The sequence below is a fragment of the Microcaecilia unicolor genome, chromosome 4 (assembly GCF_901765095.1).
Source record: "Microcaecilia unicolor chromosome 4, aMicUni1.1, whole genome shotgun sequence".
NCBI lineage: Eukaryota > Metazoa > Chordata > Amphibia > Gymnophiona > Siphonopidae > Microcaecilia > Microcaecilia unicolor.
In genome coordinates, this window is record NC_044034.1 from 267921793 (window position 1) to 267940655 (window position 18863).

General features: G+C 42.5%; 1 protein-coding gene and 1 pseudogene across 1 annotated transcript in view; one reads left to right on the forward strand and one right to left on the reverse strand.

Annotated features, from left to right (window-relative positions):
• TUBGCP3 (tubulin gamma complex associated protein 3) overlaps nucleotides 1–18863 on the forward strand; it is a gene marked incomplete in the record, with an annotated part of 536537 nt that overhangs the window by 273128 nt on the left and 244546 nt on the right.
• LOC115468172 lies at nucleotides 16590–17058 on the reverse strand (annotated as a pseudogene).

An 18863-nucleotide genomic window follows, 5' to 3' on the forward strand; every position in this document is an offset into this window, starting at 1 on the left:
TTGGTGTTAGGCAGAATATAAGCAATAAGTCATTCCCTCAGGTTTGTGGCCATATACAGTGGTGGAAATAAGTATTTGATCCCTTGCTGATTTTGTAAGTTTGCCCACTGACAAAGACATGAGCAGCCCATAATTGAAGGGTAGGTTATTGGTAACAGTGAGAGATAGCACATCACAAATTAAATCCGGAAAATCACATTGTGGAAAGTATATGAATTTATTTGCATTCTGCAGAGGGAAATAAGTATTTAATCCCTCTGGCAAACAAGACCTAATACTTGGTGGCAAAACCCTTGTTGGCAAGCACAGCGGTCAGACGTCTTCTGTAGTTGATGATGAGGTTTGCACACATGTCAGGAGGAATTTTGGTCCACTCCTCTTTGCAGATCATCTCTAAATCATTAAGAGTTCTGGGCTGTCGCTTGGCAACTCGCAGCTTCAGCTCCCTCCATAAGTTTTCAATGGGATTAAGGTCTGGTGACTGGCTAGGCCACTCCATGACCCTAATGTGCTTCTTCCTGAGCCACTCCTTTGTTGCCTTGGCTGTATGTTTTGGGTCATTGTCGTGCTGGAAGACCCAGCCACGACCCATTTTTAAGGCCCTGGCGGAGGGAAGGAGGTTGTCACTCAGAATTGTACGGTACATGGCCCCATCCATTCTCCCATTGATGCGGTGAAGTAGTCCTGTGCCCTTAGCAGAGAAACACCCCCAAAACATAACATTTCCACCTCCATGCTTGACAGTGGGGACGGTGTTCTTTGGGTCATAGGCAGCATTTCTCTTCCTCCAAACACGGCGAGTTGAGTTCATGCCAAAGAGCTCAATTTTTGTCTCATCTGACCACAGCACCTTCTCCCAATCACTCTCGGCATCATCCAGGTGTTCACTGGCAAACTTCAGACGGGCCGTCACATGTGCCTTCCGGAGCAGGGGGACCTTGCGGGCACTGCAGGATTGCAATCCGTTATGTCGTAATGTGTTACCAATGGTTTTCGTGGTGACAGTGGTCCCAGCTGCCTTGAGATCATTGACAAGTTCCCCCCTTGTAGTTGTAGGCTGATTCCTAACCTTCCTCATGATCAAGGATACCCCACGAGGTGAGATTTTGCGTGGAGCCCCAGATCTTTGTCGATTGACAGTCATTTTGTACTTCTTCCATTTTCTTACTATGGCACCAACAGTTGTCTCCTTCTCGCCCAGCGTCTTACTGATGGTTTTGTAGCCCATTCCAGCCTTGTGCAGGTGTATGATCTTGTCCCTGACATCCTTAGACAGCTCCTTGCTCTTGGCCATTTTGTAGAGGTTAGAGTCTGACTGATTCACTGAGTCTGTGGACAGGTGTCTTTCATACAGGTGACCATTGCCGACAGCTGTCTGTCATGCAGGTAACGAGTTGATTTGGAGCATCTACCTGGTCTGTAGGGGCCAGATCTCTTACTGGTTGGTGGGGGATCAAATACTTATTTCCCTCTGCAGAATGCAAATAAATTCATATACTTTCCACAATGTGATTTTCCGGATTTAATTTGTGATGTGCTATCTCTCACTGTTACCAATAACCTACCCTTCAATTATGGGCTGCTCATGTCTTTGTCAGTGGGCAAACTTACAAAATCAGCAAGGGATCAAATACTTATTTCCACCACTGTATGTATGTGAGTGATCTCTTGTAAAATATTGAGTGGTCTAAAAGTATGTACCACAACATGGTGCATATTGTGCTGGTGGGTGTGCATAGGTGGAGAGCATGAGCGGAGCACATCCACATATAGATAATGAAATACCTTCATTTATGCACATACATGCTTAAAATACATACCTTCATTTGCACCAGCTGTCGAGCAGATGTAAGTGATAATGCCCACATTCAAGTCACATTGTCTGCCACATTTGCTAGTATTTTATAAAAATAAGTAAGTAGGTGGCTATAAAATATTTCCAGCCTGTGGCATAGTTATAAAAATTACTCCATACTGTTCTGTCTATACTGTATTTCGGGGGGTCTACGTGGGCTGCAGGCATGTATATTAACTTTCTGTAAAGCAGTCTTTATTTTTCTGGGTGCATTTTCTTGATTTGAGTAAGGACCCTGTGGCCTTTCAAATGATATGGTATAGTTAAATGGATTGCTTTCTTTTAATCACTATAAAGGTATTTATTTTCCTCTTGTTTTAGACAATCTTGTCAAAACCCTGCAATGGGAGACACTCTTCGGCAGCAGTTGGGGTCACGGCTTGCATGGACTTTGAATACTGGCCAGACTGCCTTACAAACATCTACCTCAAAAGTTTTTCTGAACACATACTCACGTAATGCGTCACGGACAAGACGAGACGGGGATACTAGTGGTGAGGAAAAGATGTCTTGATGCTAAGCCTGTTTCTAAGAAAACATCTATTTTATGTTGCTAATAATGATATAATAGAACTTGCCTAATTTTGATTACTATAGGATAGGGCTTGCCCACTGTTCGTAGCTGTAGTTGGAATCTCATTGTGTTATATTTAGCATTTTAGGTGTTAAGGAAGATATTTTGAGTGTCACTTCACTTTAAGCAGCTCAATTTGTGTAATGCATATTTACATGCAATGAAATATTTTAGTTTGCATTTAGAACTATAAATTCCAAAGCAGTTTCTGCAGGTAGAAAGCATTTTACCTCCACAATCTGCTATCTGAAAACATGTAGCTAAAAGTGTATGGGTGCGTTAAGAGGCATCCATGGTGGTGGTGGGGAATTTGTTGGGGTAGCGACTAAAGCAGTGTTTGTTCTATGTTAAAAGTAAATGTGTTAGCTGTGGAAGTACCCACAGAAAAAGGAGGTACAGATGTTTGTGGATACTTTTTTTTTTCTCTTTGGGCAATTTACAAAACAAAGTTACATATATGCTTTTACTCTGAGAAATGATGTAACGTCTGCAGGTAAAATGTACCACCAAATTTTTGAACATATTCTGAGAGTATGAAATTTCCTTCTTATTTGGGAGTGATAGTGTTCCCATAAAGGCACGTTTTCAGTAAGGACACAATTTTGTGTTCGGTCTAATTTTTGAATAATAAATAGATAGCTATAGGACACAAAGGATTAATTCTCAACATACAGTAATTCCAAACAAATGGAGCAGGCTCCAGAGATTAAGCCTTGCACTTGTAAGTACACATGACTGGTACATTGAAACCGTGAATGGCTCATTAAATCAGTTTTCATGCTTTTTATTGCTCCATTTAGTTGATAATGTATTGAAAATTAAGATCCTTTCAGGCTCATTTTCAAAGCACTTAGTCTCCCAAAGTTCCATAGAAACCTATGGAACTTAGCCTCCCAAAGTGCTTTGAAAATATGCCTCTTTGTATCCTATAGCTTTCTGTTTATTATTGGACTTTTGCTTAGGACTTAATTGTGGTGATTTTTTTATTTTTTGGTTTCCCTATTTTCGTGTGTAGACTAATTTTTGCAGATACAATAGTATGGATCTTTTAAGAGGATATTTGCAGTAGAGGCAGAATATTTGATCCCCTTTATTCAGTACACAAGTTTTACTGTATGCCTTTCTTCTTGGTGGTGTAGTGTACTTTGAGCTAAATCAGTTGGAAATCTGATAAAATACAGAGCTCTTTACATTAAATTATGTTTTAAATATTCCTGTATATATTGGAAATTATTCTGTTGTCTGCTTTTGTAAAAATTTATGAAACCACAAGGGTTAAAATTTTTCTGTAGTTTCCAAGTTTTGATAATGGTTCACTTCGATGTAGTACTACTTCTTGAGGAATCGGCAGTATTGCTAACTACTCTTAATTGCCGTATAGATAATAGTTGATTAAGAAAATAGAGGAATCTTGTGCAGTAATATGGCATCTCTTACCTTTGACAGGCTATTGCTTTCTAAATGGGCATTACTTATCTTCCATTTCCATAATTTCAGCATGGGACCAAAACTAATTAACATTATCAGTGTACTTTATCCATATGTCTGCCTCTGGCTACACAGCATTTCTTGTTATCATCTGCACTGTTCCATGGGAATTCAGAACTATGGGAAGCTGAGAAAACGGCTATTTTATTGCTCCTTTAGTGTTAAATACCCTCAAACTACTAATAATCTACTCCTTAACACTGATCCACTTAACAGTAACCACCCCACTTGCAGAAAACATCATACCCATACTACACAATCATCATGGATTGATCAAATACATCACACCTCAGCAAACTGACAACCTAAACAAAGGAAGAACACTTACATGCAAACAACCACAACAGAAGGGAAAGAAGGGCCCAAACAAACTCACCTCAACAAAGAAACGACAACTAACAAAAGTCCACTTAACACCAAACACAGAAGACCCATTCCAAACAATCCAAGTGGGCTATGTCAACGCCAGATCCGCTGTAAATAAAACAGCAATACTAACAGACTGGATCATGTCAGAAAACCTCGACCTACTCTTCCTCACTGAAACTTGGATCCATGACCAAAAGGACCCTATAATTCTAGACCTGTGTCCTCCAGGATACAAAATCACACACTGGACCAGAAAAGAAAAGAGAGGCGGAGGCATAGCACTAATCTATCGATCCCACTTTATCACCAAACCACTGCTGAGTCCATAACACCTCAACTTGAATTGCCTCAATCAGAATCCACAACAAAACCCTACGCGATCATTTGAATTGTGTCTTGTTTTACATATCTCCAGGTAATTGGAACGAAGGCCAAACCAACTTCATGGACTTCATCTCAAACACTTGTGTAACCAACTCCAATACATTAGTACTAGGAAACATCAACCTTCAATTAGAAGACCCAAACTCAATCAACACACAAGAAAGTAAGGAATTTCTCCGTTTATGTGATCTCAAATGGCCACAAATGCAAGCAACCCACGTCAAAGGGCACACATGATCTCATCTCACACAAACTTTCAACAGACCAGAACCTAACAATAACAAATACGAAATGGACAGAGACACCCTGGACCGACCACTACAAACTAAACTTATCCCTACATTGGTGGAAGAAGAGTATACAACGAATACTAGAACACACATCCTACAGCACAAGAGGTCAAGTAGACATGAAATCATTCTGGCAACTAATATACAATAACAAATGGGCAACACAAACATATACTACCTCATAGAATGGGATAAAAGATGCAAAAGCATACTAGATGAAATTGCGCCCTTACGAACAAGAACCCTACGCAAGCATAACTCGACACCATGGTTCAATGATGAACTGAAAAAGTTAAAAACACAAACCAGGAAACTCGAACAAGCATTGGAATAAAACAAAAGATGAACATACCCTGAACACATGGAAACAAATACAAAGAAAATACAAATACGCAATAAGACAGTCCAAAAGATCATACTATAAAACCAAAATAAGGACAGATTACAAAGACATGAAGAAATTATACCAACTCGTGAACAAACTCCTAGACACCAACTTGGTCACTACCACGAATACAGACATCCCATCTGCAGATAAACTTGCAAAGTACTTCAATGAAAAAATTGTAAACCTATGCAACACGCTACCTCAGAACAACACCGACTTTGAAAACTTCCTTAATTAATTGGACCCAACCATTAGAGAATACCCGGCAGATCGGACCTGGTTAAACTTCGCCCTCCTTACCGTCAAAACAGTTACCCAGGTGAGTAATAGGTTTTCCAACACTCACTGTAAAGTAGATACCTGTCCCAGCTACCTAATGGGCAAATGCATTTCAACTAAATCTCAAAAAAGAAAAAACTCATTGTCTCATCCTCTCATCCCAACACAGCACGGACATCCCCAGAAGTAACAACACCCCAGATCACACCCTTCCTATCTCAGACAGCTTGAAAATCCTCGGCGTTACAGTGGACTGTAACTTAACACTAGAGAGCCAAGTGGCATCCACAACAAAGAAAATGTTCCACTCAATGTGGAACTCAAACGCGTGAAGCAATTCTTCCCGAGGGAAACATTTCGCAACCTGATACAATCAATGATACTAAGCCACTTAGATTACTGCAATGGAATTTATGCGGGATGTAAAGAGCAAATCTTAAAGAAACTTCAGATCGCTCAAAACACGGCAGCTAGGCTTATATTTGGTAAAACGCGATTTGAAAGCGCAGAACCCCTCCGCGAAAAACTACACTGGCTCCCAATCAAAGAATACATCGCCTTCAAAATCTGCACCCTGGTTCACAAAATCATCTACAGAGAAGCCCCGAGTTACATGAAAGACTTGATCGACTTACCAATTAGAAATACATGCGAATCAACACGATCTTATCTAAATGTGCACTACCCAAGCTGCAAAGGACTTAAATACAAAACAACCTACGCATCTAGTTTTTCCTACATAAGCACACAACTGTGGAACGCATTACCAAAAGCCTTCAAAACAACGTACAACCACCTAAACTTCCAGAAATCACTAAAAACCAACCTGTTTAAAAAAAGGCATACCCTACCAATCCAACTTAAATGCCTAATCTTTGCAACACAACCAAACTAAAGCACGTAATGGACATAACACAACTCTTCTGTTCTTCGATTCCCTAATGTGGCTGTGCCACATGAACTTGATCTTACCACAACATCACCCTGTATTTGTTCACACCAGAGCCTGCAAAGGCCTCTCCGGTACTATGTAAGCCTCATCGAGCCTACAAATAGGTGGGAAAATGTGGGATACAAATGTAACAAATAAATAAATAAATATTTGTTGGATGAGGCCTCTGCAAAGTCTTATACCTGAAAGGCTGGAAATAGAGATAGTAGTTGATAGTACTTCCCACTTTTATTTATTTACTAGTAAAAAAGGCCCATTTCAGAAAGCAATGAAACTGGCGCTAGCAAGGTTTTGAGCGATCAGCGCGTTCGCCGGTATGCGAGCCCTGCTCCCCGCCCCCATGTGCTGCAGCGCACACGCCTACCTGCACCATGATGGGCAGTCGCAGCGAGTCCTTGGCGATGCTGTGCCCGCATTTCTTGCACGAACCTCGGCTGCTCTTGGGTTGGCGAGGCAATGCCATTCGTTCAGTGTCAATGCTCCGCCCTCGACGTCATCACGTTGTGACGCGAGGGCGGGGCAGACACTAAACCGGATATCTATGCCACCTCAAGTTTCCGGCTTAGGGTTCATTAGAACGTTGGAGGTGCATTTTATATATATAGAGATTATGACATTCTCCGAGGACAAGCAGGCTGCTTGTTCTCACATGTGGGTCGATGTCTGCGTCGGCCCAGGAATCGGCATTTTGCAAGCAAAAAAAAAAAATTAAAAGTTTTGCCAGAGTTCTGGCGCGCGTGAAGCATGCACCGTTCATGCGCAGACTAATTTCCCGTCCGCCGCGTGAGCATGCCCCTTCATTTTTTCTTATTTCGCGTTGAGGTGTGGCCGCGTTCGTTTCTGCTCCTCTTCAGGCCCAGGAAGAGTCTTCACTCTTTGCGAGTTCATTCGCTTCTTTTTCTTTTCTTATTTTTTTCTTATAAGATTAAAAAAAAATAAGGTTCCCTTAGTTTCCCTTAGTTTTTTTCACCTATTTTAAGTTTTCTTTCTTTTTCGTCACGGTTGGCCTTATGGGTGCGTGGTCGGGTTCTCCCTTTTTCTCTTTGTGGCTTTTTCTTTTTTTAGGCACAATCGCGTCTTTTGATTTTGCCGAAGCCGTTTTTCCTTCCATGTCATTGAAGACACCCAGCGGCTTCAAGCGTTGTACTCGGTGCAACCGTACGATCTCAGGTACCAATACCTACGCTTGGTGTATCCAGTGCCTTGGACCCGACCATAGCCCAGTTGCTTGTAGTCTGTGCCTTCGTATGAAGAAACGGACCCAAGCGTCTCGAGAGGCCCAGTGAGAAAAACTTTTTGGGGCTCAGTCCGGTCCTTCCACATCGAATTTGACATCGGTACCGAGGTTGGCGTCGTCGGCGTTGACATTGAAGGGAGCATCGACGTCGGGGAGAGAGGTAATAGCTGCTATGAGACCAACTTGTGCTGGGAGCAGTGAGGTGTCGAGTGGATCTCCACCTGCTTCGAGGTCTCCTGTTATGCAGGCCCCCCGGGACCGGCCTTTGTCTGACCTGGTCCCGAAGAGGCATGAGGATTCCACGTCCTCCTCGGTACCGAGGAGTCTTGATGACGAGCGTCGAGCGAAAGCTAAGATGCACCGTCATCATTTTCCTTCGACACATGGTACCAGGAGCTCTGGGACGTCGAGAGAGTTGGCACCTGAGAAGCGTGGGCGCCGAGAGGATCGCTCCCCATCGATACAGGAGGTGCCAATGTTTCGGTCTCCCAGCAGCCCGATGCCTGTTCCCGAGCCTCCACGGGTTCTGACACTGCTTATCCCACCGACCCCGCAGTCTTCTCCGATGGCGGCTCTCGACGAGCGCGTCCGGGCTTTGTTTCCAGAACGTCTGGAGGGACTGCTACGTCAGTCAGCTTCGTTGTCGGGGGTGCTTGCACCTTCTGTACCATCTGCTGCAGCGGTGTCTGGCCCTTTACCTGTGGTGAGGTCCCCGACTGCGATGCCGCCTGCAGCATCGACTTTGGCTGCCACCCAGTCGGACAGGGCATCAACCTTTCAACATCGCCATAGAGGACATCGTTCCTCGGCATCAAGGCAGGTCCAGTGTCAAAGTACCTTAACTCAGGTTTTATCCGACACTGAGCAGGAGCGTTCATGGGAGTCAGGTGAGGATCCCAGGTGCTTTTCTTCTGATGCGTCCTTTGGGAGGTTGAGGATGAGCCCAGGACTGAGATGCTCGAGGTCTTGGATTATTGTTCTCCACCTAAAGTAGCTGTGACAGTTCCTCTGCATAAGGTACTGAAGGAAGTCCTTATGCGAAACTGGTCAGTCCCTCTGTCTCTCCCCGTGGTCCCGAAAAAAGCTGAATCCCAGTATTGTATCCACGTTGAACCTGGGTTGATGAGGTCTCAGTTACCCCACAATTCCATGGTGGTGGACTCCGTCCTCAAGAGAGCCAGGATTACTAGAGACTATTCTTCAGCGCCCCCAGGCAGATAAGCTAGGACTCTTTATTCTTTTGGGAGGAAGACATATCAGGCCGCTATGCTTGCTGCCAAGATCCAGTCATACCAGCTCTTCACAAGCGTACACTTGCGGGACTTGATACGTCAACTGTCCAGTTTGGGTTGATGCACTCCCTATGGAGCTGGCCGAGCCTTTTCGCCAAGTGGACAGGCAGCAGAAGGCGTGTCGAAAGTTCCTGGCCTGTAGAATCCAGAATTGCTGCTCAGGGTATATTGATGTGCAGACTCTCATGGCTGCGTGTCTCTGACCTGGATCATTCTGTTCACAGCGGATGGCGGATGTTCCTTGCCGGAGGGACAACCTTTTTGGTGAAAAAGTAGAGGATCTTGTTGATCAGATCAAGAAGCATAATGATGCTGTGGATTCTCTCTCCCACCGGGTGCCTTCTGCTACTGGCTCCTTATCTAGGAGGTATTTTTTGGGGGAAGAGGAGTGTTCCCTATTCCTATTCTGTTCGTAGGTACACTCCTGCTTTTCGGCAGCCTGCCCAGGCTCAACCACAGCGTACTCGTTCTCGTTCTCGTCAACAGCGTGCGTCTAAGGCCCATACTGCTTCCCAGCAAAAGCAAAGGACGGGCTTTTGACTGGCTCCAGTTAAGCATAGCCTCAATAAAAGTGTCTGTACCGGACGACTTGCCAGTTGGAGGGAGGTTGATATTTTTTCACCAAAGGTGGCCTCTTATAACCTCCGACCGGTGGGTTCTTCAAATAGTCCGGTTAGGATACACTCTCAATCTGGAATCCAAACCTCCAAATTGCCCACAGGGACCTCATTCTTACAGCTCCCAGCACAAGCAGGTACTTGCAGATGAACTCTCTGCCCTTTTAAAGGCTAGTGTGGTCGAACCCATTCCATCAGGGGAAGAAGGGCTGAGATTCTATTCCAGGTACTTCCTTGTGCAAAAGAAAACAGGGGGGATGTTTCCCATCCTAGACCCAAGGGCCCTCAACAAATTTCTAGTTTGAGAAAAGTTCAGGATGGTTTACCTGGGAACCCTTCTTCCCATGATTCAAGAGAATGATTGGCTATGCTTTCTGGACTTAAAGGATGCTTACACACACATCTCGATACTTCCAGCTCACAGGAGGAACACAGCACTTTCAGTACCGTGTACTGCCTTTTGGTCTGGCGTCTGCGCCAAGAGTGTCCACAAAGTGCTTGGCGGTAGTCGCAGCATCGCTATGCAGACTGTGAGTGCATGTGTTCCCGTATCTCGACGATTGGCTGGTGAAGAGCACCTCGGAAGCAGGTGCTCTACAGTTCATGCGAATGACTATTCAGGTGCTAGAACTACTGGGGTCCCCTCCGAAGGGACACCACCTTGTAAGTGGTGGAGGGGCTTCCGTGTTTCAATGACTCAGAGGGCTATGCTGAAGGGTTACCCATATCAGACAGGCCTCTGAGGAGAAACCAGACAAAGAGTGTCCCAAATTAGGGAGAGGGGAAAGATGGTGACCTGAAGCTTGTACACTCAACGGCCCAGCTGTCCTCTGAAGTTCAGTTTTTGTTCACTTGAAATTTCCTCTCTGCATCGCAGTTGTCTTAACAGAGGAAGGGGACAATGGGGGGTCAGCCACCGATGACCAGCGTTTTGTCCCCTGTGCAGCAAGTGTGGGACCGCTGTGTGACGAGCTGCCCATAGATGACTGGGTTGATGAGTCCTTTGATTAGCGCCGACGAAGGAGCGTCGATGCTCTTGGACCTGGAAACAACTTCATCGCTCAAAAATCATTTAACCACCATGCCCAAAGGAGTGGAGGAGTGAGTCAGGAGTGTATGCTGAAACGGAAGTCATTTACAGCTGAACCCATGTCGGCGGTGCTACTCCTAAACCCTTAAGAGTTATCAGCTTGGAGTTTTTGGCTCCCGTGGAGGTTGCATTGAATGTCATCTGGAGGGTGCTCCAGGACCTGACGGTGGTAGAGAATGACTTTGTTTCAGATAGTCTTGTTAATGAGCCACATGGATAATCTAATCGAATCCTTTGAGAATATACAGCAAATGAAGTTCTACTGAAGTAGGAAACGGTTAAGATTTGAAAATGATAAAAGACCAGAAAAATTTGAACAAAATTAATATTGTTACAGATGATTAATATCGAGATTGTTGTTTTCCCAGAGTTCCGGGTATGACTCCTAATGTTTTTTTTCCTCTGAAATGATTCCTCTTAATATATTAATTCAAAAGGAGTGAAGCCTGTGAAACTGGGATTACTTTAATCAGCAGGAATTGGATTGGAGATTCAAGGGTTTGTATTGTTAAACAATTTCTGGTTTTAAAAGGGAAAAAAAATGAAATCGGGTTTATTACTTTCACTAATATTGGACAATAAGTATGTTTCCAATGAAATTGATGGACTATGCACCGTTATGGTCTTGAAGAAAACAACCAGATGATCAATGTGGAATAATGATTTAGATAAATAATAACTGGGGATAATCGGGTTAATACCACGTTTTCTTTGTTTGCTGTTGTTTAAATTGATCTCCTTGTCTTGTTTCACTCTCCCTATTTATTTTGTGGTCTAAGAAAGAGAAAGATTGTATAAAATCCATTTATCTTGTTGAGATTTGTTTTCTTCTAATATTGTTTTAAATGTACAATCATCTCTGTTTTACTGTTTTGCAAGTGATCCTTGTAAAATGAAAAAAATTATAAATGATTAAAAAAAAAAAGAACTACTGGGGTTCGTAAGCAGTTACTCCAAGTCCCATCTCACCCCAGTTCAAAAATTGGAATTCATTGGAGCTCTGTTGAACACAAAGACAGCTCGTGCTTATCTTCCCGAGGCAAGGGCAGACAACCTCGTGTCCATAGTGCGAGCATCTCAACAGATCACAGCTCGGCAGATGTTGAGAGTCCTGGGGCACATGGCCTCCACAGTTCATGTAACTCCCATGGCACGTCTACACATGAGACCAGCTCAATGGACCCTAGCTTCTCAGTGGTGTCACGCTGCGGGGGATTTAGAGGATGTGATCCAACTGTCCACCGTCTTTTGGAATTCCCTTCAGTGGTGGGCGATTCAATCCAATTTGACTTTGGGATGCCCATTCCGAATTCCTCAGTCACAAAAAGTTCTGACGACGGATGCATTCCGCCTGGGATGGGGGGCTCATGTAGATGGCCTTCACACTCAAGGAGCTTGGTCCTTTTAGGAAAAAGGTCTTCAGATCAACCTCCTGGAATTGCGAGCGATCTGGAACGTTATAAAGTCTTTCAGAGATCGGCTGTCCAACCAAATCATTTTGATTCAGACAATCAGGTTGCCATGTATTACACCAACAAGCAGGGGGGCACCAGGTCTCGCCCTCTGCGTCAGGAAGCTGTTCAGATGTGGCTTTGGGCACTCCGTCACGGCATGTTTCTCCAAGCCACTTATCTGACAGGCATAAACAACAGTCTGGCCGACAGGTTGAGCAGGATAATGCAGCCTCACGAGTGGTTGTTCAACTCGAGCATCATACACAAGATCTTCTGAGCGTGGGACACCCCCTCGGTGGATCTTTTAGTCACTCGGATCAATCACAAGATCCCTCAGTTCTGTTTCAGGCTTCAGGCCCATGACAGACTAGCATCAGATGCCTTTCTCCTGCATTGGGGGACAGGCTTGTATGCGTATTCTCCCATACCTCTAGTAGGGAAGACTTTGTTGAAACTCAAGCAAGACTGCGGAACCATGATTCTGATTGCTGCCTTCTGGCCACGTCAGATTTGGTTCCCTCTTTTTCTACAGTTGTCCTCTGAGGAACCGTGGAGATTGGAGTGTTTTCCATCCCTCATTATCCAGAACGATGGGTCGCTTCTGCATACCAGCCTCCAGTCTCTGGCCCTCACAGCCTGGTTGTTGAGAGCTTAGAATTTGCCTCCTTGGGTCTTTCAGAGGGTGTCTCTTGAGTCTTGCTTGCTTCCAGGAAAGATTCCACGAAGAGGTGTTACTATTTCAAATGGAGAAGGTTTGCCGTCTGGTGTGACAGCAAGGCCCTAGATCATCTCCTTGTCTTACACAGACCCTGCTTGAATACCTTCTACACTTGTCATAGTCTGGTCTTAAGACCAACTGCGTAAGGGTTCACCTTAGTGTGATTAGTGCTTATCATCACCATGTAGAGGGTAAGCCTATCTCTGGACAGCCTTTAGTTATTCGCTTCATGAGAGGTTTGCTTTTGTCAAAGCCCCTGGTCAAACCCCCACCGGTGTCATGGGATTTCAACGTCGTTCTCACCCAGCTGTTGAAAGCTCCTTTTGAGCTACTGAATTCGTGCCATCTGAAGTACTTGACCTGGAAGGTCGTTTTCTTGGTGTCTGTTACTTCAGCTCATATGGTCAGTGAGCTTCAGGCCTTGGTAGCGCATGCACCTTATATCAAGTTTAATCACAACAGAGTAGTCCTCCGCACCCACCCTAAGTTCCTTCTGAAGGTGGTGTCGGAGTTCCATCTGAACCAGTCAATTGTCTTGCCAACATTCTTTTCCCGTCCTCATACCCGCCCTAGCGAAAACAGTGTGCATACCTTGGACTGCAAGAGAGCATTGGCCTTTTACATGGAGCGGACAAAACCCTTCAGGCAGTCCGCCCAGTTGTTTGTTTCTTTCGACCCGAACAGGAGGGGAGTCGCCATCGGAAAATGCACAATCTCCAGTTGGCTAACAGATTGCATTTCCGTCACTTATGCCCAAGCTGGGTTGACTCGAGAGGGCCATGTCATGGCTCATAATGTCAGAGCCATGGCTGCGTCAGTGGCTCACTTAGTCAGCCTGCATTGAAGAGATTTGCAAGGCTGCAACATGGTCATCCGTCCACACATTCACATCTCACTACTGCCTTCAGCAGGATACCTGATGCGACAGTCGGTTTGGGCAGTCAGTGCTGCAGAATCTGTTCGGGGTTTAGAATTCTACTCCATCCCCCTAGACCCATTTTTGTTCTGTTCCAGGCTGCACTCTCAGTTAGTTTATTGTTTCAGGGCAATCTCAGTTATGTCTTCGCCGTTGCGAGGCCCAATTGACCAGTGTTCATTGTTTTGAGTGAACCTGGTTGCTAGGGATACCCCACATGTGAGAACAAGCAGCCTGCTTGTCCTCGGAGAAAGTGAAGATACTTACCTGTAGCAGGTATTCTCCGAGGACATCAGGCTGATTGTTCTCACAAACCCGCCCACCTCCCCTTTGGAGTTGTTGTTGTTTGTTTGTTTATTTGCTTTTTGATTAAACTTAGAAGACGTGCTCACCCGACGGGCTGGAAATCAGTCCACGCATGCATGGTGCACGTGCACCAGAAGATTCCAGAACTTTTTTAAATATTTTGCTTGTAAAATGCTGATTCCTGGGCCGATGCGGACGTCGACCCAAATGTGAGAACAATCAGCCTGCTGTCCTCGGAGAATACCTGCTACAGGTAAGTATCCTCACTTTCCATTAGTCCTAACCGATCAATCCAGAGGCCCCCCCCCCTTGATTTACTGTCTGCGGTTTTGTTTCGGTTGGTTATTTTTTTTTTTTCGGGTTTCGTGGTTCTGAATGTTCCTTCGTTTGATTAATAATAAAAAGAAATAAATTTACGAGTGGTGGAAGTATGTTGGGCATTTGGTCTGATTGTCAGGAGAGTTTTTTTATTGTTTCTATTCCACTGCTTTGGTATCGTTCATACTGAGATTTACTTGGCTGCCCATGTCTACATATAGCAAACCTCGGAGATTCTCTCTATCTCCACCTGCTGGTAGAGGGACACAACCCACAATTCTCTGGATTGATCTGTTGGGACTAATGGAAAGAAAATTATCAGGTAAGAATTAATTTTTCCTTCTAAACGATGTATAATCAATTGAGTGTCTGATATTCTTGGGTAATGAGTTCCAGAGTTTGATACTTTGGTAATAAAAATTAGCATTATGGATAGTTCTGTAGGTTAAGTTTTTACAATTTGGGAAAATGTAATATATGAGATTCTCTAGATGATGAGGTGACATTTCGTAGTGATAACTTAATGAGATCTATTGTATAAGATTATAAGAAATCTTAAAGAATCTGATGAACAAGAACACAGAGCTCAAATGAAATTTTCATTGAAAGGTAACAAATGTAGATCCTTAAGAAGAGGAGATGCTTTAACGTAACTTTGTGATCTATATATAAGGTGTGCAGCCATGTTTTGTGCAGTTTGTAGTTTTCTTAGGAGACTCAGAGGCATATTTTCAAAGCACTTAGACTTACAAAGTTACATATATATATAGTAGCCTATGGAACTTTATAAGTCTAAGTGCTTTGAAAAGAGCCCCTCAGCTTAATATCTGCATAAATTGAATTGCAGTAGTCAAATTTAGTTGTGACTAACGTCTGAATTAACGTGCAAAAGACTGTTCTTGGAAAGAATGGTCTTAATCTTTTAAGCGCCACAATGAATTAAAGACATTTTAGACTACTTTGGAAATTTGGCAATCAGAAGAAAGAAACTGATCAATTAAGAGCTCCAAGATTTTCATTGTTGAATCCAAAGAATAAGTATCACTATCAATCTTAAAATTTGAGATGGTTATTGGGTGATAAGGGCTAGTTACTATAAATTTCATTTTATTAGTATTAAGTTTCAATTTGAAATTAAGAGCCCAAGATTCCATTAAATCAATACCTGCTTTGATTTTGTTTGCAATCTCATGTAATTCTTTGATGAATGGGACACAAATTGAAACATCAGCAGTATGTATGAATGCTGAATACCCGTTTGATTCTAGCAAATGGCCTAAAGGGATCATCATAATGTTAAACAAAATAGGTGACAGAGGAGAATCCTGTGGCACTCCACTACAAGAAACCTATGGCAACGAGATAGTACGCAGTTACTTAACTTGGTGAGACCTGGATTTTAAAAATCCAGACAACCATTTCGACAGTTCCACAGATTCCATAATAGTGAAGTATGTTTAAAAGGATGTCATGATCTGCTGTATCAAATGCACTAGACATGTCCAAATGGAGAATTAAAACTTTACTACTACTACTATTTAGCATTTCTATAGCGCTGCAAGGCGTACGCAGCGCTGCACAAACATAGAAGAAAGACAGTCCCTGCTCAAAGAGCTTATAATCTAATAGACAAAAAAAAAAAAGCAATTGGTTATCTTCTTTCTACCACGTCTCAGAGATGCTAATTATATCTACTTCTTCATTCTAATTCTTTCATTGCACTCTTTAGGCTTCTAGCATTTGTATACATACATTTTGAAGTATGTTTTTTGTTTGTATTAACAATCTGCTTATCAGCTGATAACGGTAATTTGGGATATTTCTGTCTGCTCTTTACTTACAGACACCTGGTCTGTTTTTACCTTTTTTTTTTTTCCAACTTCTCAGTTAGGATGTCCTAACTTCTGTATCTTTGAAAGACACCTGTCGTCCACCATTATCTAGTTTAAAAGCTCTCTCTCATTTTTAAAGATAAATAGGCAGCAGTCTGGTTCCACCCTAGATAAGGTGGAACCCATCCTTTTGGTTGCTCACTCTTTCTTATATATATATATATTTTTTTTTAACCATCCAAAACGACATCGCAGAAGACAGAGCTAAGTCCATATAAAAATATATCATATCTAGGATGCCCTACCAGTACAAAGTGTCCAAAAACATTGGTCTCAAACACCTCTTGCAGGCCATCATCAGTGATTTGGTCCTTCTGGGTCAGAAGTCCCTCTCCTGTTGTAAACATATGGATAACTTTTCTGGAGAAGAGGCCAGAAAGAAATACATTTAAGTTGATGCATGGATTAGGCATTATCCCAGCATTCAAATACAGGAAGTCAACTTGCCGGTACCTGTAGCAGGTATTTGATGTCAGCAGCAGGGTGTAAGGACAACAGTGAGATGCGAGCAGCCTTAGCTCTTTGCATATTTCTGCAGGCCAGACACAGATGAATCTGGTCATCTTCTGTAAGCAGTCTCTCACACAGAGCCAAACCAATGCCACTGTTGGCTCCAGTAACCAGCACGACCTTCTTCATCTCTTAGCCGCAAAAGAATTAAAACTTTGTTGCCTAAGCTTAATTCTCGTCTAAGATAGGCTACTAATGTAGTAAGAACGGTTTCAGCAGTATACGAGAACCTGAAACCCGATTGATATTTTTGTAGAATAGAATGATGCTGAAGATATTCCATTAACTGATGAGTGATTAGCCCCTCCTAAACTTTGACTAATAGAGGTATTGAGGCCACTGATGTGTAGTTGGAAACAATACTAATTTGACTATTTTTCAGGATCAGAGGTAAGATTATGCTACCATTGCAAGTAGGGAATATACCCTGATAACATTAAAATTAGACTTGAATATAGGTGATCAATTAAAACCTTAAGGGCTTGTTTCAAGAGATAATTAGGACAGGAGTCAAGCAAGCATTGTGATTTGGTGTGTTTGCGAAGAAAATGATTGACTTGGTCCGATGCGATAGGTTGAAATGTCGACCAAATTCTATTCATAGAGAGCAAAAGGGTGATTGATTTTGTAAATTAAAGAATTGCTCTAATGAAATGGAAGGGTATTTCAATTCTTGTTTTATTTTAGTTATTTTCTGTTCAAAATAATAGGCCAATTGTTCCGCTGAAGGGATAGATTCATTTATGGAGGATACCTGTTGATTATTCAGCAATGAATTAACTAAAGCATATAATTTTCTAGGGTTAATTGTTGTTTTGACTATGAATTTAGAGTGTTTAACTTTGGAAATCATTTGTTTGTGTTCTCTTAGGAACTATTTCCAATTTATCCAATTATCATTAGTTTTAGTTTTGGACCAAATTCTTTCATATCATCTACATTTTCTTTTCATTTCTAAGAGATCTACATTGTACCAGGGAGATAACCTTGGATTAGGTCTGGATTTGGTTTAGATCGGTGCTATCTTGTCTAGAACTGTGCTATAGGTGTCATTCCATTGTTGAATAAAGTCAATGGATGGAGGAGAGGAAAATAGTTGACTAAATTGCTCATTTGGCCAAAAGTTTATAGGGTCAATTTTGCCTCTGGTTTGAAAGATATGAGAATCTTTTCTTGTTTTAAGATTAAATGTAGTTTCCATTCGATGTAATCTAAATGTGAGGCAGCTATGATCTGACCAAGGAATAGGTAACCATTGTGGATTGAACAGGGGGAAATTAAATGAGTCTCCAAATTTGGTTGCTAATATATCCAGTTGGTGACCTTTGACATGAGAAGATTGGCATTGAAGATTGAGAATTGCCTCAACTGAAGACTTTGCTTGGTGTTATGGACTATTAGGATTGTCAAGGTGAAGGTTGACATCTTCAGTCAACAAAATGTCATCGTTATTGACAGAAGCAGTTGCAGTGAATTCATTCAACACTGCTTCCACTTGCTCCCATGTTCCAGGGGGCTGATATACTAATAATATTTGAATTGGCTTTGATAAGAATCTTTTATAGAGAGTATTGCAATTTCTAGTTGGGGAGTTTGCAATTTTTGTATAATTTTTACATGCCTCCTCTCCTTTTCTTAGTTCTGGGTAGATGAAGAATTTTATATCCTGGTGGGCAAATGTCTAGGGTTGCTGAATCATCCATCATTTGAAGCCAAGTTTCAACAATAAGTTATGCCAAATTGAGACTCTTCTATCCAGTCTCAAATTATTTCAGTTTTATTTATGACAGAGTGAGCATTTATATATCCAACAGGCATAGGTAGATAAACATGATTTTTTTTTGATTTGATATTGGAATTTTAACTAATTGACTCCTTTTGTAAAAAGTCTTCGAACAATTCTTTCTATTTCTATTATTGTGATTAGTAGAAGG